The following is a 27,877-nucleotide window of genomic DNA, read 5'->3' on the forward strand; positions in this document are numbered from 1 at the left end:
TCGCCACCACGTTCAAGCGCGGCAAGTCCTCATCGCCACCATGGATCCGGCCCTCAAGGCGTACCTGGACAAGCTGCACCAAGACGCCAAGGCCGACTCCGCCCACGTGCTCAAGCAACTGCAGACCCAGTCGTCGCAGATCGAGGATCTCCTCCGCTGGAAACCCGATCTGGAGGCGAGGTTCGCGAAGCTGGAGACCACCGTGGCGACCCTACAAGCCGCGGCGCCATCCGCGACCAACGGGACGGCGCTCCACAACGCCCTCCCACCGCTGCTCCAAACGCGCGGACCACCTCTCGGGCCTGATGGCCACGGCGTCGCTGATCTCATCGGGGGGGGGGGGGGGGGGGCGTCGGCGACCCCCGTGTCGCCGACGGCACTCCCGGTCACAGGTACGGTTCCGCTTCCGCTTGTCCCTTCCGCCACGGCCCCATTTTCCTCATCAGTTCTCACCACGTTAGGCCAGCCACCACCATCCATGAGCTTCCCTGTTTTCTCCGGCGACAACCCACAGCTCTGGAAAACGCTGTGCGAACAGTATTTCCAGATGTTCCCCGTCCATGATTCTTACCATGTTCCTATGGCCATCCTAAACTTCTCTGGTCCGGCGAGCATATGGCTCCAATCTGTCCAGAAGAAACTTATCGGGCTGGACTGGGAATCGTTCACATCCCTGCTCTGTACTCGTTTCGGCCGAGACAAACACCAAATGCTCATCCGCCAATTCTATGCCATCAAACAGACCACATCGGTCGCTGATTTCATCGAGTGCTTCGAGTCCTTGATGAATCACCTCATATCATATTCAGAATTAACTCACCCATATTTCTTTTTGACTCGTTTTGTCGAGGGCCTGCGACCGGACATTCAAGCGGTGGTGCTCGTGCAACGCCCACCGGACTTGGATACGGCATGTTCGCTGGCCCTACTTCAGGAGGAAGTGGCCGACGGCGAACTCCCGATCGGTCGCGCCATCACCACCCGCGGTCAGGGGAGTCATCCACGCACAGCTACGCCTTCGTTCTCCGGTCGACCTGCTACACCAACCGTGGTCTTCGAGGATCGACGCGGCACCGATGCCGCATGTGCCAACTCTGAGAACAGCAAGGTCGCGGCACTCCGGCAGTTTCGCTGCGCGAAGGGCATCTGCTTCAAGTGCGGGGAACGGTGGGGCGAGGATCACGTGTGCCCACCGACCGTACAGATGCACGTCGTCGACGAACTCCTCGCCTTGTTCACCCAAGACGACCTCGCCATCGAGTCGCCCCCTTTGTCACCAACTTCTGAAGAAGAGAACCTGTGCACTCTCTCGCGCCAGGCAGTGGATGGATCTTCAGACCCGAGCGTTCTTCAGCTACAGGCATGGCTCCAAGGGCACGAGATCTTACTGCTTGTCGACTCAGGCAGCTCTACATCCTTCGTCGACAGCACTCTGGCCACCAAACTTGAAGGAGTGATGCCATTACCGTGACCATGCAAGGTGCGTGTCGGAGACGGCAACACCATCCCCTGCAACCGATTCATCCCAGCTTGTTCGTGGATCACGCAAGGGCACGAGTTCACAACAAATTTCAAAATCCTGAAGCTGGGCTCCTATGATGCAATCCTTGGGACGGATTGGCTACGCCAACACAGTCCCATGAGCATCGACTGGGTTGCGCAACAGTTGAATGTCACCACCCCCGCTGGCCGCCTCCACCTGTTTGCGATCTTTTCGGATCAAACTCAGCGCTCTGTTATTTCTGCCCCAGAGTTGCTCAAGGCCTGTAAGCAAGGATCAGTCGCTCACATTATCCACCTCAACTCTCTTGATGGCAGCAACGAGCACGACACACAGATGCCGGTCGAGGTACTTCGGCTACTTGAGCAGTTCACTGACGTGTTCGAAGACCCGCGTGGCCTCCCACCGCGTCGTGAGTACGACCATCACATACCGCTGATGGCAGGCACGCAACCTGTCACATCTAGGCCCTACCGATACAAGCCAGAACTGAAAACAGAGATAGAGCGGCAAGTTCAGGAACTGCTCGATGCAGGAATAATTCAAAAAAGCTCCAGTCCCTTTTCATCCCCAACCCTGTTGGTCAAGAAGAAGGACGGGACTTGGCGTCTGTGTGTCGACTACCGTCGCCTCAATTCCATGACAGTAGTGGGCAAGTTTCCTATACCGATTATCGACGAGCTACTCGATGAACTTGCCGGTGCCAAATGGTTTTCGAAGCTCGACCTTCGCGCTGGATTCCACCAAATCAGGATGGCCGAGGGAGAAGAGTACAAGACAGCATTTCAAACTCATTCAGGCCACTGGGAATTCTGTGTCATGCCATTTGGAGTTGCTGGTGGCCCTTCAACCTTCAATGGCGCCCTGACCACAACTCTCAAGCCGGCAAATCGTGTCTGCGTCATCTCATTCTTCGATGACATCCTCGTCTTCAGTAAGACCTTCTCTGATCATCTCCAGCACCTCACCCTCGTGCTGCAACTGCTACGCAAGGATCACTGGCAAGTGAAGCAGTCAAAGTGTTCCTTTGCCCAACGCCAGATATCCTACCTCGGGCATGTCATTAATGAGCAAGGTGTCTCTACGGACCAACCAAGATCCAAACAATCCAGAACTGGCCTGTTCCTGAGTGTGCAAAAGATGTGTGCAGCTTCCTCGGATTGGCAGGTTATTACGGCAAGTTCATCAAACACTTTGGGATCATTGCCCGCCCTCTTTTCACATTACTTAAGAAGAACCAGCTATTCGTTTGGACGAGTGACACACAACAAGCATTTGACACACTCAAGAAGAAACTGATATCTGCACCAGTTCTGCAGCTACCAGACTTCAGCAAGCAATTCGTGATTGACACAGATGCCTGTGCCTACGGGGTAGGAGCTGTCCTGCAACAAGAAGGGCACCCGATTGCTTACTTAAGCAAAGCGCTCGGTCCCAAGAACAGAGGGTTGTCCACATACGAGAAGGAGCGCATGGCGATCCTCATGGCAGTCGATCAGTGGCGTCCTTACCTGCACACGAACGAGTTCATCATCCGCACCGATCAACGCAGCTTGATTCACCTCGACGACCAGCACCTGTCAACCCCCTGGCAACAAAAAGCCTTCACCAAATTGCTGGGTATGAGATACAAGATCTGTTACCGAACTGGTGCTTCCAACACCGCGGCTGGCGCGCTCTCTCGACGCACTCCTGATGCATCACTAGCAGCTATTTCAGTTTGTGCTCCAACTTGGCTGAATGACATTCAAGACAGTTATGCCTCAAACCCTCAAGCTCAGAAAATCATCACGAACCTCGAGCGCAGACCTGACCCCAAGCAACGCTTCACCATGCGGGATGAACTGCTTTACTTTCGCAACAGGCTCTGGCTGGGAGGGTCTCCATCCATGCAGCAGCGCGTGCTCCGCTCCTTCCATGACAGCACAGTCGGCGGTCACTCTCGCGCGCCAGCAACTTATCGACGTCTGCGTCGTCTGTTCGCCTGGCCTAAAATGAAGGAGCAGACGCACCAGTACGTGCAATCGTGTGCTGTGTGCCAGCAAGCGAAGCCAGAGCGTGTCCGTTATCCCGGACTCCTCGAGCCCCTGCCTATCCCAGATCACGCCTGGAAGGTGGTCACCATGGATTTCATCGACGGGCTACCCACTTCTGGCAAGTTCAACTGCATCCTCGTGGTGGTCGACAAGTTCACGTGCTACGCGCACTTTCTACCTCTGAGCCACCCCTTTACTGTTGCCAAGGTGGCTCACTCATACTTGGAGAACGTCTACAAACTCCACGGGCTGCCCACTGCTATCATCTCTGACAGGGACCCGGTCTTCACCAGCACCTTTTGGCGCGAGCTGTTCAAGACCATCGGGACTGATCTGAACATGAGCACTCCATACCATCCCCAAACAGACGGACAGACCGAGCGTGTCAACCAGTGTCTGGAAATTTATCTGCGCTGCTTCATCCATGCCTGCCCACACAAATGGCACCAATACTTGGCCCTCGTGGAATTCTGGTACAACTCTAGCTATCATTCTGCCCTCGACACCTCCCCTTTTGCAGCACTCTACGGCCATGAGCCGCGGCACCGGGGGATTGAGGCCGCGTCCACTTGCAAGCTTCCCCCACTCAAGGAATGGCTCGAGGAGCGCAAGCACATGCAACAAGTCATTGCCGAGCATCTCCGTCGAGCCCGCGACATCATGAAGAAGCAAGCCGACAAGAAGTGCTCCGAGCGCAAGTTCGTTGTTGGCGACGCGGTCTTCGTCAAGCTCCAACCCTACGTCCAGACAACAGTGGCTTGCCGCACCAACAACAAGCTCGCCTTCCGCTACTTCGGGCCTTTCAAGATCATCCGCGCCGTCAACCCCGTGGCGTATGAACTGCAGCTTCCAGAAGGCGCCAAGGTGCACCCGGTCTTCCACATTTCTCAACTGCATCGAGCCATCCCCGCCACCACTTTGGTTGAGCCAGAGCTGCCAGCGTTCAAGGACGAGCCTCTCCAACCCGTCGAGATCATGGACACGCGCTGGCGACAGACACTACAAGGCTGGCACGAACAGATGCTGGTGCGCTGGTCCGATCCTTCAATCCTCGACGCCACCTGGGAAGACGCCAAGTACCTCTTCGACCACTTCCCTGCACTGGCTCGAGGGCGAGTCAGTACTCAAGGAGGGGGGATGTCAGCGCCCCAACTACACAGGAGCCAGACACCGTGGCAGCGCCAGGTCAGCAGCCTGCCACGGCGACCAAACCGAGTGGAACGCAGGGCTACACACGAAGGCGCAACGCCAGCAGGCCGGCCCACATCATACCGCCCAACAGGAGGTTCGTTGGGCCGGACTGGACTCGCTAGGGTTGATCCGGGGTCGCCACCTACTTACACCCACAAGCGAGTCGAGGAAGGCATCTAGTAGGATCAGATCGGCAGCGGCCCTCTTCCTCATCCCCTTTCCCTCACAAGAACAACTTGGCTGATTGTATCTGAATTCGAGTTGTATCTGTGATTGAGTTATAGATCGATTGGTACCCTAACAATCCCTTGCTTGGCGCAGCGTGACGAAGCAGCCGCGGGACCCGGGGCGCCATCCCTGCCTTCTTGCCTGGTCCACCGAGGCAGAAGCGGAACCAGAGCCACCGAAGCAGGGCCGCCATCGCCGTCCTGCTAGAAAGCACTGCCATCGCCGGTTCCTTCGACAAGAAGTTGAAAGAGTGAGACGTGGATTTTGGTGGAGGGGCGTTTGCTGGCGGATCTGGGCGTTCGATTGGTTTCTCTCCTCTTCCTCGCATAGATATAGGCTCCGGTTCCGGCCATGCCCCCGACGCGCCAACACCGTCGCGTATTTCATATGAAGCCGCGTAGCGTAACTGAGGAAGACTAGCTGGCCGCGAGCATCCCGGCCGGGATCCGCGCGTAGCTCCGACGCCATCTTGCTCAGCTCCACCGGACCCCTCCGTGCCATCGCCCTCTAGCCCTCCCTTATGCCGCCGCCGCCATATCAGTCAGGTGACCGGCTCCACGACATCTCCTCGGGACACCGACGCAGCGCCTAGTTACATTTCTGTCGCGACATGTTTCTCTCTACAACCTTTTTTAGAAAAAGAGCATAGCCTGATTTTATAAATAAGCCTACGAAAACATTTAAGACAAACGAATGATAGTAGCAAACAGAGCAAGTTCAAAAGCTGCTCCAGCAGCAGAAAATGCTTCCTCCGGTCTTTTTAGTCTGCATAAATTTTGACTTGAAGTTAAAATATCTCTATTTTGGTCAAACTTATAGAAAAATATATTAAGATTCACAATGCCAACTCAATATTTTAGATTCACTATAAAATGTAGTATATATATATTGTAGATGTTGATATTTTTAAATAAAATTTTAGTCAAATTTTACAAAGTTTAACTTGACAGAAATCTAATTCGCGAATTAAAAAGGACCGGAGGGAATATAGTCTTAAGGGACATACTGGCATGCAGGCCAACCACTTACATACCAAGGAACACAAAGAAAACGCCTTCGCAAAGCTTCAGGCCACACATAGAGTCTGGTCCCGATTGGTAAGTTAGCCACCGTGGGCTTCACGTCAGAAATCAGGAGCTCCGTCGCCTCTTGTCGCCATCTTTAACGAGCGGCTTTGTAACGCCCCAAGACCGGAGCTTCAGATGCCTTCTAGGGTTTTCGAGATTCGTCGTGTGAATTGTTAGGTTCATTGCATTCATCATTGCATCATGTGCATTGCATCATCATGTTTTCAAACTTGCATCTGCTTGTAGTTGCCGCTCCTTGCTTCTTGTTGTGGCGTTCGTTGACCGTTCCGAGACCAACCGTGTTTTCGTTTCCCTCTTGTCAAACCACCTAACCCCTCCTTGCATAGTGCATCGACCCTTTGTGCGCGTCCGAAAGTTGTCCCGAACCCGACCCGCTCTGTCGTGACCGATGAGTCCGGATCATCCCCAAACATCTATAAAACATCTTCATTTTCTTATTTGGACTTCCCAAGCATACTTTATCTCGACCGCCCGATTCCAATCGAATGATCCAAACTCCAATCTTTCCTATATATATAAACCTCCTTGTCCATTTTTAGACCAAACCCTAAATCCTAGGACTTTTGTCCCCCCTAGCCGCCGCCACCTACAGCCTTCCTCCTCCTCGGTTCAGCCGCCGCCACCCACTCACCAAATCCCCCTCGGGATCCATCCCTCCCCAACCATCGCTCGCCACATACAGCCTGCCAAATCCCCTCGCATTCAGCCTCCTCCCCTCAATCCACCCAGCCAACCGGAGGAGCTCCTCCTCTCCCGCTCCTCCCGTAGCGAGCTCCTGTCCTGAGCGCCTCCTCCTCACCTCGTCTCCCTCGCGCTGCCCGGCCACCGGAGCCCCCTCCGCCGACGAGCACCACCAGCAGATGAGTGCCCCGAGAGCCCTGCTCCCTTTCCCTCTTGCTTCTGTTTCTCTCTCTCTCACACGCTGCTCTCCTTCTCTGATTTCTTCGCAGCGCCTCCATGGACAGCCTCCTCGATTGACTTCGTGCGCCGCCCCGTTTGACCTCCAGCTTCAGTCCCTCGTCGCCCACGCCCTCGCCTTGCTCCGCCCTCGCCGTCGTCCCGTGGCGAGCAGCACCAGCAGGTCGCTGCCCCCGCTCCTCCTCCTTCCTGCGTTTTCTCCGTTCCCTGCTGCTCCTCTCTGAATTTCACCCGCCATGGCCGCCTCTCTATAGGTCACCGACGTGCCCGACGGGATCAAGCTACCAGAGATCCTGCACCAGCCCTGTCGTTGCCTTCTTCCGCGCTGTTCCAGACCCCGCCGACTCGCGTCGCCGTCCTGCGCCACGCCCGTGCACCGGCATCCTCTGCATTGAAGCCCTGCTTCGGTTGCAGAGGACGAGCGCCTCCCTTCGATCTTGACCGGCTGGGCCATCTGCTTCGCTCGTTGACCGCGCCTCCAATGGCCTCCAAGGCCCAGCCCTAAGCCAGCCAGCCTCCATCCTCTCCACCAGCTGGGCCTGGCCCATGGGTGAGCAGCCCCCCAGCGCCCCTCTATTTTTTTCGCCGATTGGGCCAACCAGATTCAGCCAGTTGTGTATTCTTTTCCTCCAGCTGTAATTTAGCTATTATCCTAGGTTTTGCAGTTTTACAGAAAACCCCTTGCACTTCATGCATATCCTAACTAATTAACCGTGCATCGGATTAAAACAAACTTTATATGTAAAATGTCTAGAATTTTGTCTAGTTTAATAATATGCCACTTTCATCCATGTTTGAAATGTTTAAAATGCCGTTTGTTTAAAACTTGCTCTTATGCCATGCAAAAATGCTTTAATTCATAACTAAATAACCGTAGCTCCAAACTTAATAAACTTTATATGTAAATGGGGTAGAAAATTGCCTATTTTAACATGGTGGCTTCACCTTGCATGTTTAAAAACTCTAAAATTTGGTTTAGGGCAGAACAGTACCAAATCCATAATTATGCTCATAAGGATTTTCCGGACTTGTTGCTTGTTGTTCCGGCCTCATTTAAACTTGCCTAGATAGTTGTTTTACTTTGCTTCACCACTTGCCATGCTAAACAACATTTAATATTGTTGAGTACATAAACAAGATCGAACTAAATAAGTCATGTGGTGTTTTGTCAATATGCAACTCGTTGCATATTGAGCTCCACTTAATTTGTAGTGTTGTTTGTTGCACTTTGCCATGCCATGCATATTTAAACCGGACATGCATCATGCTTGGTTGTGCATCATGCCATGTTTATGTGGTGGTTGTTTACTATGTTGCTTGCTTCTTTCCGGGTTGCCTCTCTAGTTAGCTTCGGTTTCGTTCCGGAGTTGTGAGGATCCGTTCGGCTACGTCCGTTTGTCTTCTTCATGGACTCGTTCTTCTTCCTTGCGGGATCTCAGGCAAGATGACCATACCCTCGAAATCACTTCTATCTTTGCTTGCTAGTTGCTCGCTCTATTGCTATGCCGCGATACCTACCACTTGCTATATCATGCCTCCCATATTGCCATGTCAAGCCTCTAACCCACCTTGTCCTAGCAAACCGTTGTTTGGCTATGTTACCGCTTTGCTCATCCCCTCTTATAGCGTTGTTAGTTATAGGTGAAGATGGAGTTTGTTCCATGTTGGAACATGGATTTATTGGGATATCACAATATCTCTTATTTTAATTAATGCATCTATATACTTAGTAAAGGGTGGAAGGCTCGGCCTTATGCCTGGTGTTTTGTTCCACTCTTGCCGCCCTAGTTTCCGTCATACCGGTGTTATGTTCCTTGATTTTGCGTTCCTTACGCGGTTGGGTTATAATGGGAACCCCTTGACAGTTCGCCTTGAATAAAACTCCTCCAGCAAGGCCCAACCTTGGTTTTACCATTTGCCACCTAGCCTTTTTCTCTTGGGTTCTGCAGACTCAAGGGTCATCTTTATTTTAACCCCCCGGGGCCAGTGCTTCTCTAAGTGTTGGTCCAACCTGAGCGATGTCCGGCGCCCCCTGGGCAACCAGGGTCTATGCCAACCCGACGTCTGGCTCATCCGGTGTGCCCTGAGAACGAGATATGTGCAGCTCCTATCGGGATTTGTCGGCACATACGGGCGGCTTTGCTGGTCTTGTTTTACCATTGTCGAGATGTCTTGTAACCGGGATTCCAAGTCTGATCGGGTCTTCCTGGGAGAAGGAATATCCTTCGCTGACCGTGAGAGCTTGTGATGGGCTAAGTTGGGACACCCCTGCAGGGTTTTGAACTTTCGAAAGCCGTGCCCGCGGTTATGGGCAGATGGGAATTTGTTAATGTCCGGTTGTAGAGAACTTGACACTTAACTTAATTAAAATGCATCAACCGCGTGTGTAGCCGTGATGGTCTCTTTCCGGCGGAGTCCGGGAGGTGAACACGGTTCTTGTGTTATGCTTGAACGTAAGTAGTTTCAGGACCACTTCTTGATCACTTCTAGTTCACAACCGTGCTTTGCTTCTCTTCTCGCTCTCATTTGCGTAAGTTAGCCACCATATATGCTTAGTGCTTGCTGCAGCTCCACCTCACTACCCTTTTCCTACCCATAAGCTTAAATAGTCTTGATCTCGCGGGTGTGAGATTGCTGAGTCCTCGTGACTCACAGATTACTTACAAAACCAGTTGCAGGTGCCGATGATACCGGTGCAGGTGACGCAACCGAGCTCAAGGAGGAGTTCGATGAAGTTCATGTTCGTTGTGTTGTTTCATTTCCAGTTGATCAGTAGTGGAGCCCAGTTGGGGCGATCGGGGATCTTTTGCATTAGGGGTAGTCTTCTTTTATTTTGGTTCCGTAGTCGGACCTTGTTTGTATTCTGGATGATGTAATGCTATATTTATGTATTGTGTGAAGTGGCAATTGTAAGCCAACTCTGTACCTCTTTCTTATTCAGTACATGAGATGTGTAAAGATTACCCCTCTTGCGACATGCCTACAATGCGGTTATGCCTCTAAGTCGTGCTCCGACACGTGGGAGATATAGCCGCATTGTGGTTGTTACAAGTTGGTAATCAGAGCCTTCCCCGACTTAGGAGCCCCCTGCTTGACGAATCGCTGGCGTTGTTGAGATGGCATCCAGCTCGCCCTTCTCATTAAGAGAAAACAGTCGGATGGTATCATCACGAGTGGCAAAGATAATAACATCCTTAGACAAATGAGTCAATTGAATCTGCCTGGCAGCACAATCAAGATGAGCCTTGTGCTTAAAAATCCAGTCCATTCCAAGAATAAGATCAATATCTGAGTCGCCCAGAACAATAGGAGAAGCTAGAAATTTGTAGTCGCCCAACGTGATAGTAACATCCGGGACGCAGATATTAGCTGTCATTTGCTTGCCCGGGGACACGATTTGTAAAGATCTTTGCAAATACTGATAATCGCACTCATACTTTGATGCAAAAGGTTTGGAAATGAGGCAATGCGATGCACCAGTGTCAAAAAGAACTTTTGCAGGAACATCGTTAACAGGAAGGTTACCCATGATGATATCCGACGAGTCCTCTGCCTGAGCTGCGTTCAACAAGTTAACCTTGGCGAACTTGGGGTTATGCTTGACCACTGCATTGCTAGCAGATCTCACAGGAGGAGGAGGAGGAAGGCACCTCTGATTGAAGCATTTGTTGGCATAGTGACCCTTCTGTTGGCACTTGTTGCACGTGACCTCCGAGAGCGGACGGTGATACAGAGCACTTGATCTTGGAGCTTGAGATGAAGTCTTGTTCTGAAAGACTGGGTTGGGTGGGTGGGAAGATCCATTGCCACCTTTGCTCTTCTGCTGATAAGGCTGACGAAACGGAGGAGGAGGCAGCCAATACTTTTGCTGCTTAGCCACTTGAGTTAAGGAAGAAGGAGTTGCATCTCTGACTCGTTTCTTTGAAGCATCGCACTTGAGTTGAGCAGTCTCTTGTTTCAGTGCCATGTTGTAGAACTCATCGTACTTCTTTGGCTCAAAAAGGACGAGAGCTAGTTGGAGATCTTCTCTGAGACCACCCCTGAACTGATAAATCATGCTCTTCTCGTCAGGGACGTCCTGCTTGGCGAAACGAGCGAGCTTATGGAACATGATGTTATACTGGTAAACAGACAAGCTACCTTGCTTCAGGTTGCGGAATTCCTCATGCTTGCTTTCAACAACACTCTGAGGAATGTGATGAGCTTTGAAGTCTTGGCGGAATTCATCCCAGGTAATCGCACGGCCTCCTCTGGAATCTTTGTATTGCTGAAACCATTCTGCAGCTTGGTCTTTGAGTTGGAAGGAGGCAAACTTGACAAAGTCCTCAGGCCTGACGTTACTGCACTCGAAATGCTTGCATATATCCACGAGCCAATCATCAGTGTCCGAGGCCTCGACACAGTTGCTGAAGGTCTTTGGCTGGTTAGCAAGGAACTGGTTGAGTGTAGCAAACTGATTCTGATTGTTGCCATGGCCTTGGTTGCGCTCTTGCAGAATTTGCATGATCAGCTGCGTGTTTGCATTGGTAGCGGCCATCACAGCTTGCCATGCCTCCGGAGGTGGAGGTGGTGGTGGCGGATCCTGATTATGATTCTGACCCTTAGCAGGAGCCATCCTGAAGAGGGTGACATCCGTTAGCATCTTGACAGACAAATATTTAAGCTGAATCAAATGGATCGAAATTGCACATATAGTCTTCACATCCGAACAAAATGAACGAATGCATTCCAATTGAAATGGTCACATTTCCATAAATTGAGAAGCCACTTAGATAGAGGTAGAAGAATAAAACAACAAGGTACGGACAAGAACAAATACTTGGTGAGGATTACCCAATCCCAAACCAAATATCCGCGGAAGAAGAACTAGAGCTACAAGAATTCCCACCTATGAAACTCCCGAACCTTTCCGATTATGCAATCAGGTGTTGGGGATACTGGGGAAGCATAATATCTCACCCAAATCTAGCAAATCCTACATCCAGCTGTATCCATCCTTCAACAGATAACCAAGAAACCTTCGGAAATCATTTATCTCAACCTTCGAAAAGCATCCTTTATACAAGTTATGGCAATACTCCCGAACTCCCGCCCCAGTACTGAGTGGCGTCGAGGTTATCTCACCAACAACTGCATAAAAGAGATTTTCGATGTCGGCGAAACTCAGGTATTCCAGAATCTCAACGATAAAATTGTGACGACAACACCTCAGAGCTCAACTCTCCGGGACACTGCCACAACCCCTAAATGTCAGGAGGCACCAAGAACAATGTTCTCGTCACAAAACCATAAGAACGATTCCAAGATACCCGCGTGATCCTAAATTTTTTTTAGTGAAATTTGAGAAGAGAAGAGTCAAAACTCTATGTCAGGATGCCTCACCAGAGCGACGAAGGGACTGAGTAGTAAAAAGAATTCCTAACTCTCTGATATATAATCCTAAATGACTCAAAACATTTTTCTAGACTCAACAACGCCAACGATTCAATCAAGCAGGGGGATCCTAAGGTCGGGGAAGGCTCTGATTACCAACTTGTAACGCCCTCGATGCGGCTATATCTCCCACGTGTCGAAGCACGACTTAGAGGCATAACCGCATTGAAAGCAATGTCGCATGTGAGGTAATCTTCACAACAACCCATGTAAATAAATAAAGGGGAAAGATACATAGTTGGCTTACACTCTCCACGTCACACAAATACATAAATAAGTCATTACATTCATCCAGTACACTCAAGGTCCGACTACGAAACCAAAATAAAGATCAATCCCCAAATGCGACAAAGTCCCCGATCGCCCCAACTGGGCACCACTACTGATCATCTTGGAAAGACACGTAGTAACGACGAGAGTCTTCATCGAACTCCCACTTGAGATCGGTCATATCATCTGGAGCGGTATCATCGGTCCCTGCATCTGGTTTGGAAGTAATCTGTGAGTCATGGGGACTCAGCAATCTCACACCCTCGCGATCAAGACTATTTAAGCTTATAGGTAAGGTAAAGGTATGATGTGGAGCTGCAGCAAGCGACTAGCATATATGGTGGCTAACATACGCAAATGAGAGCGAGAAGAGGAGGCAAAAGCACGGTCGATCAAGTATGATCAAGAAGTGATCCTAGAACAACCTACATCAAGCATTACTCCAACACCGTGTTCACTTCCCGGACTCCGCCGAGAAGAGACCATCACGGTTACACACGCAGTTGGTGCATTTTAATTAAGTTAAGTTTCATGTCATCTACAACCGAACATTAACAAATTCCCATCTGCCCATAACCGTGGGCACGGCTTTCGAAAGTTCAAATCCATGCAGGGGAGTCCCAACTTAGCCCATCACAAGCTTTCACGGTCAACGAAGGATATTCCTTCTCCCAAGACATTCCGATCAGACTCGGCATCCCGGTTACAAGACATCCTCGACAATGGTAAAACAAGTCCATCAACACCGCCCGAATGTGTCGACAAATCCCGATAGGAGCTGCACATATCTCGTTCTCAGGGCACACTCAGATGAGCGCTCCATACAACTAAAACCAAACCTCGAGTTTCCCCGAGGGGGCGCTGCACAAGGCTCTAGTTTGGACCAACACTCAGAGGAGCATTGGCCCGGGGGGGGGGGTTTAAATAAAGATGACCCTCGGGCTCCGGAAACCCAAGGGAAAAAGAGGCTAGGTGGCGAATGGTAAAACCAAGGTTGGGCATTGCTGGAGGAGTTTTATTCAAGGCGAACTATCAAGGGGTTCCCATTATAACCCAACCGTGTAAGGAACGCAAAATCCGGGAACATAACACCGATATGACGGAAACTAGGGCGGCAAGAGTGGAACAAAACACTAGGCATAAGGCCGAGCCTTCCACCATTTACCAAGTATATAGGTGCATTAAGATAAACAAACCGGTTACAAGATATCCTCGACAATGGTAAAACAAGTCCATCAACACCGCCCGAATGTGTCGAAAGATCCTGATAGGAGCTGCACATATCTCGTTCTCAGGGCACACTCAGATGAGCGCTCCATACAACTAAAACCAAACCTCAAGTTTCCCCGAGGGGGCGCTGCACAGGGCTCTAGTTTGGACCAACACTCAGAGGAGCACTAGCCCCGGGGGGGGGGGGGGGGTTAAATAAAGATGACCCTCGGGCTCCGGAAACCCAAGGGAAAAAGAGGCTAGGTGGCGAATGGTAAAACCAAGGTTGGGCATTGCTGGAGGAGTTTTATTCAAGGCGAAGTGTCAAGGGGTTCCCATTATAACCCAACCGTGTAAGGAACGCAAAATTCGGGAACATAACACCGATATGACGGAAACTAGGGCGGCAAGAGTGGAACAAAACACTAGGCATAAGGCCGAGCCTTCCACCATTTACCAAGTATATAGGTGCATTAAGATAAACAAGATAATATTGTGATAACCCAACAATAAACAAGTTCCAACAAGGAACGATCTCCAATCTTCACCTGCAACTAGCAACTCTATAAGAGGGGCTGAGCAAAGCGGTAACATAGCCAAACAACGGTTTGCTAGGACATGGTGGGTTAGAGGTTTGACATGGTAATATGGGAGGCATGATAAGCAAGTGGTAGGTATCATAGCATAGGCGTAGTAAAAGAGCGAGCATCTAGCAAGCAAAGATAGAAGTGATTTCGAGGGTATGGTCATCTTGCTTGCAAAGTTCTCAGAGTTGCCTTGATCCTCGTAAGCATACTCAACGGGCTCCTCGTTCACGTAGTCGTCTCCCGGCTCTACCCAAAGCAAGACAACAAGCAAAAGGAACACAATCAACCACATGCAATGCTCAAGCAACATGATGCAAACATGGTATGATATGCGGGATGCGATATGTGATGCATATGCATGATTTGGAAATGAATGATTGAACCTGGCCTCAACTTGGAAATCCAAGAGCTCCACTGGAAAGAGGAGTTGATTTCGGTCAAAATCGATATAAAGATCACCAGAATCGAATGCACAGTTTGGAAATGGCAAGCAAAACAAATATGGCACTGGTCTGCGATAAAAAGCAAGTAGCCTCCTAAATGCATCAGGATAAATAATCTACTACACTCAAACATGGCAACAAAATACATGGAAGGGATCCACTTATGATGCTTGACAAAAGATGAACACTGAGCTACGGCTAATTCACTCAATAAAAGGTTCAAACAAGCATGACAAAAGTGCAAAAGATAACAGGTTTTAGACTTTGTGAAATTAACAGCATATTAGGAATTTAACCTCAAGAAGCAATGTTTAGAGCATGAAAACTACATGCTATGGGAACATATCATGGCAAAGCAAGGCATGACATGAAGCTACTCAAAGCATATAACAAAAGTCGCTTAGTGACCATGAGCCAAAAGGGTTCAGAAAATACAATTGCAAGCATGTGAACATAGCAAAAACATAAACAGACTCAGACTTAGTGAAAAACTGAAGCATGGCAAAACGGATAACGAGTAGGCATGTTTACGAGCTCGATGCACTCACTACGAGGCATTGCATGACAAACTAAGCATACACCCAGCAAATAGACATGGTATAGAAGATAGACATGGCAAGAACAACAACATAGCATGCACGGATCAACAACAACAAGCTCAGCAAAATTGCTAAACATGTTAACAATCTGGCAGGAACATTTCATAGCAAAAGTAGAGCTCGATTGACTAAAGCTAGGGTGCTCCATAATTGCAAATAAAGACATGGATGGATAGAGCACAACATTATCTACAAAACATCCTTACTGATCATCCTCAAAAGAGGCACGTATCACTAGGAAAACAACATGAACATATGGCATAAAAATTACAGCAGGACAAGGACTTAGTGAAATTCTAGTCCCTGAAATTAGCATCATTGAGTAATCTACTTTGCATGCTTGTGCTAGTCACCACAAAGATCACAAAAATACAGGGCATACACCCCTGTAAAGATGGCATGGCATATTTCAAAACACATGTAGAGCTCAGGATCATAGCATGCACACATTAATAATGGCAAAAATGACAAAAGTGCATTTGCTGAAACAGATCTGAAACTATCATCACATAGCCCTCTTCCAACAGCATTTAGGGCATCAAGATGAGCTCAAATGAAAATGATGCAATGAGATAAAATGATGTACTTGTTGAGACGAACATTTTGATATGCTACACGCACGAATCGGAGCTACGATGAGGAAGTTATGGCATGTGGAAGAATGCAAAAATGCTAGGGATAGGGACGAAAAAGTCAACCGAGGTGGTTCTGGATCCAGATCGGATATCGTCGGGAACTGTAGCAGTGCATGATTTCCGAGGATGGCCGGCCGGAGTTGCTCGTCAAGGGGGTTGCCAGAGTTGACGAGGGAGGCCAGAGGAGGTGCGCCGGCGAGGGAGGAAGAGGCGGCGGCCTCGGGCGGCGCGGGCGAGGCCGGTGGACGGGGCGGCGGGCGCCGGAATGCAAAACGGACAACGGGGAAAAAGCTCGGATGCATGAGATGAACACGTATGCAAATGCAATGCACATGATGACATGATATGAGATGCATGACAAGGACAAAAGCACACGAAGGCAAAAACCCGACAACGAGGAAATAAAATAACTTAGTGCCGAAAACGGCAAGAGTTGGAGTACAAATAAGGTAAATTACATCCGGGGTGTTACAACCCAGTACTGGGGCGGGAGTTCGGGAGTATTGCCATAACTCGTATAACAGATGCTTTCGAAGGTTGAGGTAAATGATTTCCGGAGGTTTCTTGGTTATGTGTTGAAGGATGGATACAGCTGGATGTAGGTATTGTTAGTTTGGGTGAGATATTATGCTTCTCCTGTATCCCCAACACCTGATTGCATAACTAGAAAGTTTCGGGAGTTTATAAGTGGGAATTCAAGTAGCTCTTAGGATATCTTTCCGAAAGATGCATGATATGAGATTGGGGTTCGGCGTCTAGTGGTCCGCCTATCCACAGTTGGTTTTATAGTGGTCTCGTAATGTCCTAAAGAGTCCTTGGCTATGCTGACTCGGGGACGCTTCGTATGTCATGTGCACTGCCTTGTACATGATGGTGCTGTACGATCGAGCCCGTGTGGGCCCCACCACGAAAAACTTCGGACGAAATCTCTATCATATGTTTGTTCCGGCTTATTCTGCAAGCCAATCCTTTGTTTTTGTTTTCAGTTGTGGTATTCGAGTTGCTTCGAAGTCAAATGTTGATTCCATACCTTGCCTAAGTGGTGTTCTCATATTTCTATGTGAATACTAATCCTTATTGATCATCGAGGTTGTCATGTCAATCCTTTTCAACCGGCGTGTTTCTCTTCAAGTGGATCCGATCATTTTCAACATTCGCAAAATCATCTCTAAGTTTCGCAACGGTGTTGTTTCATCCGTCCCAAATTGCCTTTGTTTGCCCGCCCTCCCACCCTTTTTCTTCAAGGACTCAGATTTCTTAATCAAATATCCATCCTATGGATGTGAAGACTCTTCATTCTTGTCTTTCAATGTTCTTATCCGGTGATTCTCTTGAAGATTCTAACGGAGCTTCTAGTTTAACATTCTTCGTTCCTTTTATCTTCTCCGGTGGATTAAAATCAAGCTTTCGGTGTTGATCATCCCTTTCCTTATTTCAAATACCTTCTCATACCGGTGCACCTCATAATCATTCACTTCTCGCTATTCATTTGTTCCGGAGTGTTGAAGATATCTCAGAAGATTCGTGTTTCCACTCTGCATTCGTTCGAGCTATTTCAAGGATGTTATCTCTTTTGAGCCATTTAAATCAACCGGTGCTATCTCCCTTTCAAGCAATCGTTCAACGGTGTATCTTTTGAGTGGGCCCTAACCCACAGGTCTTTTCCCAGGATCTTACCCGACTCTTCTAATTCTCCCGGAGCTTTTCAAATTCTTTTCCAAGTTTGACGTAAGAATGATTTATCATCAGTCAGATGGTTTCTCCAAGATCTTATAATTCTTTTAATCATTGGCTCAACCTCTTTGCTTTTCATTCTCCCGGAGTATCTCAATAATTCATGGTGGTGTTTCTCGTCGTCATTCTCAGATTTTGAAGACCAAAGAAGAGATTTTTCTCAATCTTGCTCCATTCTCTTCAAGATTCGTGATTCTAGCTTGATGCCATCCTCTCATAATTATTTTCGATTGTGAGATATTCTTTTCACCCTTCCAGAGCAAATCAGGAGCCTTTTTAGTTTGATTCTCCGAAGGCCATCATTTCGGGATTATTCATTCCAGCTTTCAGCTATTGTTCTCCAAATCATACCGGTGCATCATTCAAATATTCTCTAATCAGCTCGTGATCTCTTCGTTCTCATGTATCTAAATTCCCTCAAGTATATTCATTCATTCTTTAATTCTTACGGGTGATTCATCCATTTACTTCGTTCATTTTCAATTCTTACGGTGGTTCATTCAAGAGTTCCCTTCCTTGGTTATCATATCAATTCATACGTTCTTTCCAAATCCTACCGGTGGTTCATTGAAGACCTTCCCAAGTTTGCGCAATATCTATCTTAATCCTCTCTACGAGAATAAGTAGTATGCCAAATCCGTGCTTGTCATCAATCTAAATTGGTGAAGGATAAGCATAATGTAATTTCTTATTCTTGTTTCATCGAGTAAGTTCAATTCCTGCTTTTCGGAGTGGTTCATCATATCACATTCTCGGTTCGAGATGTTTTATCTTTTCTTTTCCAAGAGTTCCAAGCTCTCGCAATTATATCACCACGGAGATCCATCTAATCATTGCAAATCTTCACCTTGTGTTTTCAACTTCTCTTTCCTTTCGTTTGATCATTCTTTATTACCGTAGTTCTTCATGGAGGCTCTACATGGTGGTTCGTCAAGGATTCTTTTCATTCTTCAATTGTTCTTCAAGATATCTCTCGAAGCTATGATCTGCCAAGATATACTTCAAGTTTTCTTCATTTTGTAATCCGGAGTGCAATTGTTCTCTGTTATCTTTTGAGGTGGTATTATGTCATTCTTGATGATTTCCCTTCGTGTTTCATGTTTCACATGTTGTCAAGAATGAGATATTTTAAATTCATCAACCTCTTCGTTGGAGTTATCTTGGGTTATTTTTCACCTAAAGTTTCTCCTAAGGATTGTTGCTATTTATGGTGCTCATAAATGACCCAAGTTCTTCATCTATCCTCCCGGTGAAATAAGTTTCTCGTCTTCTTGTTCATATCAACCCAATCTATTGTTTTCCGTTAGTGGCAGAATTTCACCTCATAATTTTGAGATGTTTTCCATAAGTCCATTTCAAGCTTATCCTTTTCGTTGGTGTTAATCCAACAACTCTGTTCTAGTATTTGCTGTAAGCGTGTTCTCTCAAGATCTTGTTTCCCTCCGTTCATTTCATTCCATTCTTCTTCCGGAGGCATTGTGATGTTTCTCATCTTCTCAAGTTGTAAGGATCGTGTTCTTTTCGTGCTTGTCCTTTTATCCGGAGTGTTGTGACCTCTGCTCAGGTTCTTTTCGCCTTATCAAGTCTTGCATCTCTTTTCAACCGGAGTGCTGCCCGAATTGGTTCTTCCTTGTTACTCTTTTATAACGGAGAGTTATCAACTTTGTTCATCTCCGTTGTATTCTTTTCTCAAATGGCTTAACCTTTCAAGGATCTTTGGTTTCACTCGTTTGTCAAAGAAGCAACTTAGTTTTACCTCTTATCTTCCTCTTCCTTTTCCCTTCAGTGCCATCCTAGATCTCGGGACGAGATCCTCTCGTAGTGGTGGAGTGTTGTAATGCCCCAAGACCAGAGCTTCAGATGCCTTCCAGGGTTTCCGAGATTCGTCGTGTGAATTGTTTGGTTCATTGCATTCATCATTGCATCATGTGCATTGCATCATCATGTTTTCAAACTTGCATCCGCTTGTAGTTGCCGCTCCTCGCTTCTCACTGTGGCGTTCGTTGACCGTTCCGAGACCAACTGTGTTTTCGTTTCCCTCTTGTCAAACCACCTAACCCCTCCTTGCACAGTGCATCGACCCTTTGTGCGCGTCCGAAAGTTGTCCTGAACCCGACCCGCTCTGTCGTGACCGATGAGTCCGGATCATCCCCAAACATCTATAAAACATCTCCATTTTCTTATTTGGGCTTCCCAAGCCTACTTTATCTTGACCGTCCGATCCCAATCGGATGATCCAAACTCCAATCTTTCCTATATATATAAACCTCCTTGTCCATTTTAGACCAAACCCTAAATCCTAGGACTTTTGTCCCCCATAGCCGCTGCCACCTACAGCCTTCCTCCTCCTCGGTTCAGCCGCCGCCACCCACTCACCAAATCCCCCTCAGGATCCATCCCTCCCCAACCATCGCTCGCCACCTACCAGCCTGCCAAATCCCCTCGCAGTCAGCCTCCTCCCCTCGATCCACCCGGCCAACCGAAGGAGCTCCTCCTCTCCCGCTCCTCCCGCAGCCAGCTCCTGTCCCGAGTGCCTCCTCCTCACCTCGTCTCCCTTGCGCTGCCCGGCCACCGGAGGCCCCTCCGTCGACGAGCACCACCAGCAGATGAGTTCCCTAAGAGCCCTGCTCCCTTTCCCTCCTGCTTCTGTTTCTCTCTCTCTCACGCTGCTCTCCTTCTCTGATTTCTTCGCAGCACCTCCATGGACAGCCTCCTCGGTTGACTTCATGCACCGCCCGTTTGACCTCCAGCTTCAGTCCCTCGTCGCCCAGGCCCTCGCCTTGCTCTGCCCTCGCCGTCGTCCCGTGGGCGAGCAGCACCAGCAGGTCACTGCCCCCGCTCCTCCTCCTTCCTGCGTTTTCTCCGTTCCCTGCTGCTCCTCTCTGAATTTCACCCGCCATGGCCGCCTCTCTATAGGTCACCGACGCGCCCGACGGGATCAAGCTACCAGAGATCCTGCACCAGCCCTGTCGTTGCCTTCTTCCGCGCTGTTCCAGACCCCGCCGACTCGCGTCGCCGTCCTGCGCCACGCCCGTGCACCGGCATCCTCTGCATTGAAGCCCTGCTTCGGTTGCAGAGGACGAGCGCCTCCCTTCGATCTTGACCGGCTGGGCCATCTGCTTCGCTCGTTGACCGCGCCTCCAATGGCCTCCAAGGCCCAGCCCTAAGCCAGCCAGCCTCCATCCTCTCCACCAGCTGGGCCTGGCCCATGGGTGAGCAGCCCCCCAGCGCCCCTCTGTTTTTTTCCGCCGATTGGGCCAACCAGATTCAGCCCGTTGTGTATTTTTTTCCTGCTGCTGCAATTTAGCTATTATCCCAGGTTTTGCAGTTTTATAGAAAACCCCTTGCACTTCATGCATATCCTAACTAATTAACCGTGCATCGGATTAAAACAAACTTTATATGTAAAATGTCTAGAATTTTGTCTAGTTTAATAATATGCCACTTTCATCCATGTTTGAAATGTTTAAAATGCTGTTTGTTTAAAACTTGCTCTTATGCCATGCAAAAATGCTTTAATTCATAACTAAATAACCGTAGCTCCAAACTTAATAAACTTTATATGTAAATGGGGTAGAAAATTGCTTAGTTTAACATGGTGGCTTCACCTTGCATGTTTAACAACTCTAAAATTTGGTTTATGGCAGAACAGTACCAAATCCATAATTATGCTCATGAGGATTTTCCGGACTTGTTGCTTGTTGTTCCAGCCTCATTTAAACTTGCCTAGATAGGTAGTTTTACTTTGCTTCACCCCTTGCCATGCTAAACAACATTTAATATTGTTGAGTATATAAATGAGATCGAACTAAATAAGTCATGTGGTGTTTTGTCAATATGCAACTCGTTGCATATTGAGCTCCACTTAATTTTTAGTGTTGTTTGTTGCACTTTGCCATGCCATGCATATTTAAACTGGACATGCATCATGCTTGGTTGTGCATCATGCCATGTTTATGTGGTGGTTGTTTACTATGTTGCTTGCTTCTTTCTGGGTTGCCTCTCTCGTTAGCTTCGGTTTTGTTCCGGAGTTGTGAGGATCCGTTCGGCTACGTCCGTTTGTCTTCCTCATGGACTCGTTCTTCTTCCTTGCGGGATCTCAGGCAAGATGACCATACCCTCGAAATCACTTCTATCTTTGCTTGCTAGTTGCTCGCTCTATTGCTATGCCGCGATACCTACCACTTGCTATATCATGCCTCCCATATTGCCATGTCAAGCCTCTAACTCACCTTGTCCTAGCAAACCGTTGTTTGGCTATGTTACCGCTTTGCTCAGCCCCTATTATAGCGTTGTTAGTTGTAGGTGAAGGTGGAGTTTGTTCCATGTTGGAACATGGATTTGTTGGGATATCACAATATCTCTTATTTTAATTAATGCATCTATATACTTGGTAAAGGGTGGAAGGCTCGGCCTTATGCCTGGTGTTTTGTTCCACTCTTGGCGCCCTAGTTTCCGTCATACCGGTGTTATGTTCCTTGATTTTGCGTTCCTTACGCGGTTGGGTTATAACGGGAACCCCTTGACAGTTCGCCTTGAATAAAACTCCTCCAGCAAGGCCCAACCTTGGTTTTACCATTTGCCACCTAGCCTTTTTCTCTTGGGTTCTGCAGATTCAAGGGTCATCTTTATTTTGACCCTAGCGGGCCAGTGCTTCTCTAAGTGTTGGTCCAACCTGAGCGATGTCTGGCGCCCCCTGGGCAACCAGGGTCTATGCCAACCCGACGTCTGGCTCATCCGGTGTGCCCTGAGAACGAGATATGTGTAGCTCCTATCGGGATTTGTCGGCACATCTGGGCAGCTTTGCTGGTCTTGTTTACCATTGTCGAGATGTCTTGTAATCGGGATTCCAAGTCTGATCGGGTCTTCCTGGGAGAAGGAATATCCTTCGTTGACCGTGAGAGCTTGTGATGGGCTAAGTTGGGACACCCCTGCAGGGTTTTGAACTTTCGAAAGCCGTGCCCGCGGTTATGGGCAGATGGGAATTTGTTAATGTCCGGTTGTAGAGAACTTGACACTTAACTTAATTAAAATGCATCAACCGCGTGTGTAGCCGTGATGGTCTCTTTCCGGCGGAGTCCAGGAAGTGAACACGGTTCTTGTGTTATGCTTGAACGTAAGTAGTTTCAGGATCACTTCTTGATCACTTCTAGTTCACGACCGTGCTTTGCTTCTCTTCTCGCTCTCATTTGCGTAAGTTAGCCACCATATATGCTTAGTGCTTGCTGCAGCTCCACCTCACTACCCTTTTCCTACCCATAAGCTTAAATAGTCTTGATCTCGCGGGTGTGAGATTGCTGAGTCCTCGTGACTCACAGATTACTTACAAAACCAGTTGCAGGTGCCGATGATACCAGTGCAGGTGACGCAACCGAGCTCAAGGAGGAGTTCGATGAAGTTCGTGTTCGTTGTGTTGTTTCGTTTCTAGTTGATCAGTAGTGGAGCCCAGTTGGGGCGATCGGGGATCTTTTTCATTAGGGGTAGTCTTCTTTTATTTTGGTTCCATAGTCGGACCATGTTTGTATTCTGGATGAAGTAATGCTATATTTATGTATTGTGTGATGTGGCTATTGTAAGGCAACTCTATACCTCTTTCTTATTCAGTAAATGAGATGTGTAAAGATTACCCCTCTTGCGACATGCCTACAATGCGGTTATGCCTCTAAGTCGTGCTCCGACACGTGGGAGATATAGCCGCATCGTGGGTGTTATAGGCTTCCACTGCTGTAAAAGGTTATGCAGTTTATAAACACGATCGAGAACTAACTCTCTCATGAATTCCGCTTTCTGAATAAGCGGTGTCGTGGTTCTAACTCTGACAGTGATGTAGGGGGGTATGTATGGAGAGGCTAGATCTCAGCTATTAGGAAGTTGTAAACACACCAAGATGTACGAGTTCAGGCCCTTCGCGGAGGAAGTAACAGCCCTACGTCTCGATGCCCGGAGGCGGTCGATTGGATTACTGGCGTGTGAATAACAGGGGTGCGAACCCTTCATACTGAGGAGGGGGGTGGCTTATATAGAGTTCGCCGGCCCCCTCCTGCCCTCAGTAATGCAGGGTTTAAGGTACATTTAAGGTCGGGCGTTACTGGTAATGCCCCTAATAAAGTGTTATAATGACCATAAAGACTACTTAACAGCTGACCGTTTGCCCGCGGAGTGACTACAGGTCTCCTGGCGGTCGAGTGGTTGGCTTCATGGTCGAGTGATAGCTTTCTGGTCGAGTGTCTTGGATCCGTCGAGTGGGATACCTTGAAGTCGATTGAAAGGCGACTTCTCCTAGGGATGTCCTAGGGTAGGGCGCCTTTGGACAGGTCCGTGCCCCTACCCTAGGTACATAGCTTCATCATTAGCCCCCGAATGGATCGAGGTTAGAGTGGGGAAAGAGTTGGAGATCTTTCCGACTGATTCTTCGGGCTACGTGAGCGCCTCGTTTTTGGGTCAATCGTCACGGATGACGTTGCCAACCTTTTTCAGTCGCCTTGATCCATTCCAGGCCTTTCGTCGAGTGAATTTCTTTGCTTGCGATGTACTGAGCACCGGTGTGATCGGGGTCTTCTGTTTTGACAAGTAGTTCTGTGGCCCGCGGATGTCGCAGGATTCGGATTTTGGGAAGCGCGCGGGGCGGGAGCGGCCGCAGTAATCGGAAGCGATAAAGCGGAAGCTCCTCGATCCCCGTGTCGCCTTTTTCGCCACGTACTGCGCGCGCGTCTGCTGCGGGATTTGACTGGATAGCCTGGGCCTACCAGTCAGCCACTCGGAAGCGGTCCCTTATAAATCGCCGGCTCGGGGTTTCCAAGCAGTGCGCTCTCTTCTCCTCCTTTCTTCCGCCTCTCTCACTTCGCAAGTCCCTCCGCCACCTCCGTTCCCTCCCCAGCGCAGCAGGCCCGTGCGAGACTTCGCCGGCGACGATGACGAAGAGCAAGACCTCCGCTCTGGAGCGCGCGAAGAAGGCGGCGGCGGCGAGGAAAGGGAAGAGGCCAGCTCGGGGCGGATCCTCCTCCAGGACCGCTCTGCCCAAAGGTTGGATTCAGGGCGACTGGATGCCGTCGGTGCTCTGTCAAGAGGATCTCGACGACATGGTCGAGGGGGGAGTCATCCCCCACCAAGCCGCGCGTCTTCCAGGGGGAGAGATCGAACCTCAACCCCGTGACGGTGAGTGCGTGCTCCTAGCCACCCACATCGACCGAGGGTTTTCTCTGCTGCCCCATCCCTTTTTCCGGAGTTTCCTGAATTTCTTCAGAGCGCAGCTCCATCACTTCACTCCCAACTCCATCGTATACCTCGCCGCTTACATTTCCATGTGCGAGGCTTTCTTGGGTTGCCGCCCCCATTGGGGACTCTTCAAGCACATCTTTACCTGTCGCTCTCAATCGGTCAAGAAGGCCAAGTCGAGTGACGAGAGGACGCAGGTGATCCAGCTGTGCGGGGGCCTGGCGATCCAGGTGAGGGGGAAGAGTTGTTTTCCTTCCATCACTTTCCCGGAGTCGGTCCGCGGTTGGCAGGCAACCTGGTTCTACTATCAAGACCAGGCGACCCCAGGGCAGTCGACTGGACTTCCTCCATTCTCTCTCGACCGAGCTGTAAAGCCCGCTTCTCTGAAAGTGTCGCCGGAGGAAAGGGCCCAGGTCAAAGTGTTGGCGGGTCGAGTGGTTGAGCTCGTTCATGAGGGTGTGACTGGTATGGACCTGCTGGAGGTCTTCCTCCGAAGGCGTATCCAACCGCTCCAGGCCCGTGACCACCCGATGTGGCTGTACGCGGGCCTTGACGACACCACTCGGGTCCACCCGGAGGAGGTCACACGACGAGATGCTGGAGGGGTGGCTGTCGAGCATTACGGGGAACAAAGACAACCCCCGAGGAGCCAGGAGGGTGGTTCCACTCGACAATTCGTATGAGGTGGACCAGGTATGTCTTTATGTTCCCGACTGAAATCTTGCTTTCTGCATTGGTCTTCTTTGAGTTGGTCGATTGACTTTCATCTTATCCATTGTTTTCCAGGCGACCACTGAGATGTACTCGACGCCCAACGGGGCTCAGGGGCTAACCGAGGAAGGGGAGGCGAGCGGAGGTGAGAGCGGGGACGACCAAGGCGAGTGGGAGTCCGACGGTGAAGGAGAGGGAGACGACAACGTCGACTCCAGCGAAGAGGAGGAGGAGGCCGAACCCCCTCGCCTAGAGGGGTGGTCCAAGCACACACACGACCCAGCGCGGGAACGTGGCAAGGCGACTGCTTCTGTTGGGCAGTCGTCGAAACGCCCTCGGACCTCTTCTCCTACGCCGACTGGGAAGGTCCCCAAGCTCCCATGCACGACGCTGCCCAAGCCGCCCAAGGCTCTACCCAAGATTAAGATAGCTGTCCCTACCATTTCTGGGTAATAATAAGACTTGTTTTCCTTCGTCGACCATGGACAGATCCTTGGTCGATTCATTGAGCCAACCGACTGACTTTTGAGTTTTGTAGTGTTGTTACTTCTGAAGTCTCCGCCAAGGGTGACGACCAAGAGATGGAGGATGCTGTTACCTCCAACCCTGGTACGGTTACTGACGTTCTGTATTGAGTCGACTGATCATTTACTGCAACTCTGGTCGACTGAACTTTTCCTTTGTAGCCCCTCCTCATGTTATCGACCTCCCGGATGACGACGACAACGGTCCGTTGAGAGTGAGGAGGCACAAGAGGGCGTCGGCTGACAAGACCCTCCAATCCGCTCCGGCATCCGAGGCCGTGGCTCAGGATGGTGGTGACGCTGCTCGGGCTTCTGTGACCTTCGCCGTTCCTCTGGCGAGTGCACGGCCCTCGTTGTCGACTGCGGATCCGTCTTCACTTTTTGCCGCATACCCCGTCCCTGAGGACCAAGCGGCTACTGCAAAGGAGGCTATACGCCAGGCGGGGATCATGATGGAGCAAGTGAAGATGGCTCAGGATGCCAGCCAAGCAGCCTATGACGTGAGTTCGGCTCTTCAGAGCAACGTCCAGGTCAGTCGACTCAACACTTGGTCTGTTATGATATGCTGTTTGAAGAGTCTCTTTTCTGAAGATCTTTTGTATCTGTATCTGTACACCCACTGGGTGTGTTTGCCTATGCTTGGACGAGTGGGGGCACGCTGAGTGCACCCACTGGGTGTAGTCCCCGAGACTACGATGGACTGCTGGCAGTCGACTGTAGTCTTTACATTGTGTTGCTGTAGCTGTATTTCTTCACTCGGTTTGGTCGGGCCAGGTCGAGTGGAACTTTTTCTCTTTTTTTTGGTCGAACCAGTGGGGGCACGCTGAGTGCACCCACTGGGTGTAGTCCCCGAGACTACTGTCGAATATTTTTTTGATTCGGCTGTGGTCTTAGAAACGTCATCATTGTCTCTTAGTTACTCGGAAGCAACTTATCTTGGACGTCTGTCGACTGATTTTTTCTTTTTGCAGAAATCTTGCGAACTTGTAGCTCGCTATACTGAGTTGGAGAATCAGCAGATCCAGCTCAATCTTAACTTGAAGCTTGCTCAGGAGAACTTGAAGAAGGCGCAAGAAGAAGCAAAAGGTATGGTTGGTGAGGTTCTCCATTCTTAACGGGTGACTTTTCTTTCTCGTCCATTCTTGATTTTGGTTCCACTCGACGCGCCGTAGGTAAACTGGAGGAAGCTCTGAAGAAGGACCAAGATCTTGCAGAGGCACAGAAGGAGGCCTCGAACAAAACGAAGCTCGCGGAAGAGAAACTGGCTTTGGTCGGAGCTCTTGAACAGGAGAACTCCAGACTGAAGACTGCTCTCGAGGCAGCTAATCGGGACGCCAGTCGACTGAAGAAAGAGAAGATGGCGCTGCACGACAAGGAGGGTGAGCTGTCGGGGAAGGTAAAAGATCTGGAGGCTTATCTTGGTGGACTCGCCAAGAAGCTGTTTGTCATGCTCGAAGGTACTTATTCCAACCCGGCTGTCTTGTAGTTGTCGAGCCTGCGTACGGCCACTGTCTCACCCTTGAATCGTGTTTGTAGAATTCTGACAGAACTTTGA

The 27,877-nt window shown here is 49.5% G+C and overlaps 1 pseudogene; it reads left to right on the forward strand.

Annotated features, from left to right (window-relative positions):
• The first annotated feature begins 40 nt into the window (after positions 1 to 40).
• Positions 41 to 27,877, forward strand: LOC147965891 (uncharacterized; annotated as a pseudogene).

The sequence above is a fragment of the Triticum urartu genome, chromosome 6A (genome assembly GCF_056163025.1).
Source record: "Triticum urartu cultivar PI428250 chromosome 6A, HENAU_Tu73, whole genome shotgun sequence".
In the NCBI taxonomy this organism is placed as follows: Eukaryota; Viridiplantae; Streptophyta; class Magnoliopsida; order Poales; family Poaceae; genus Triticum; species Triticum urartu.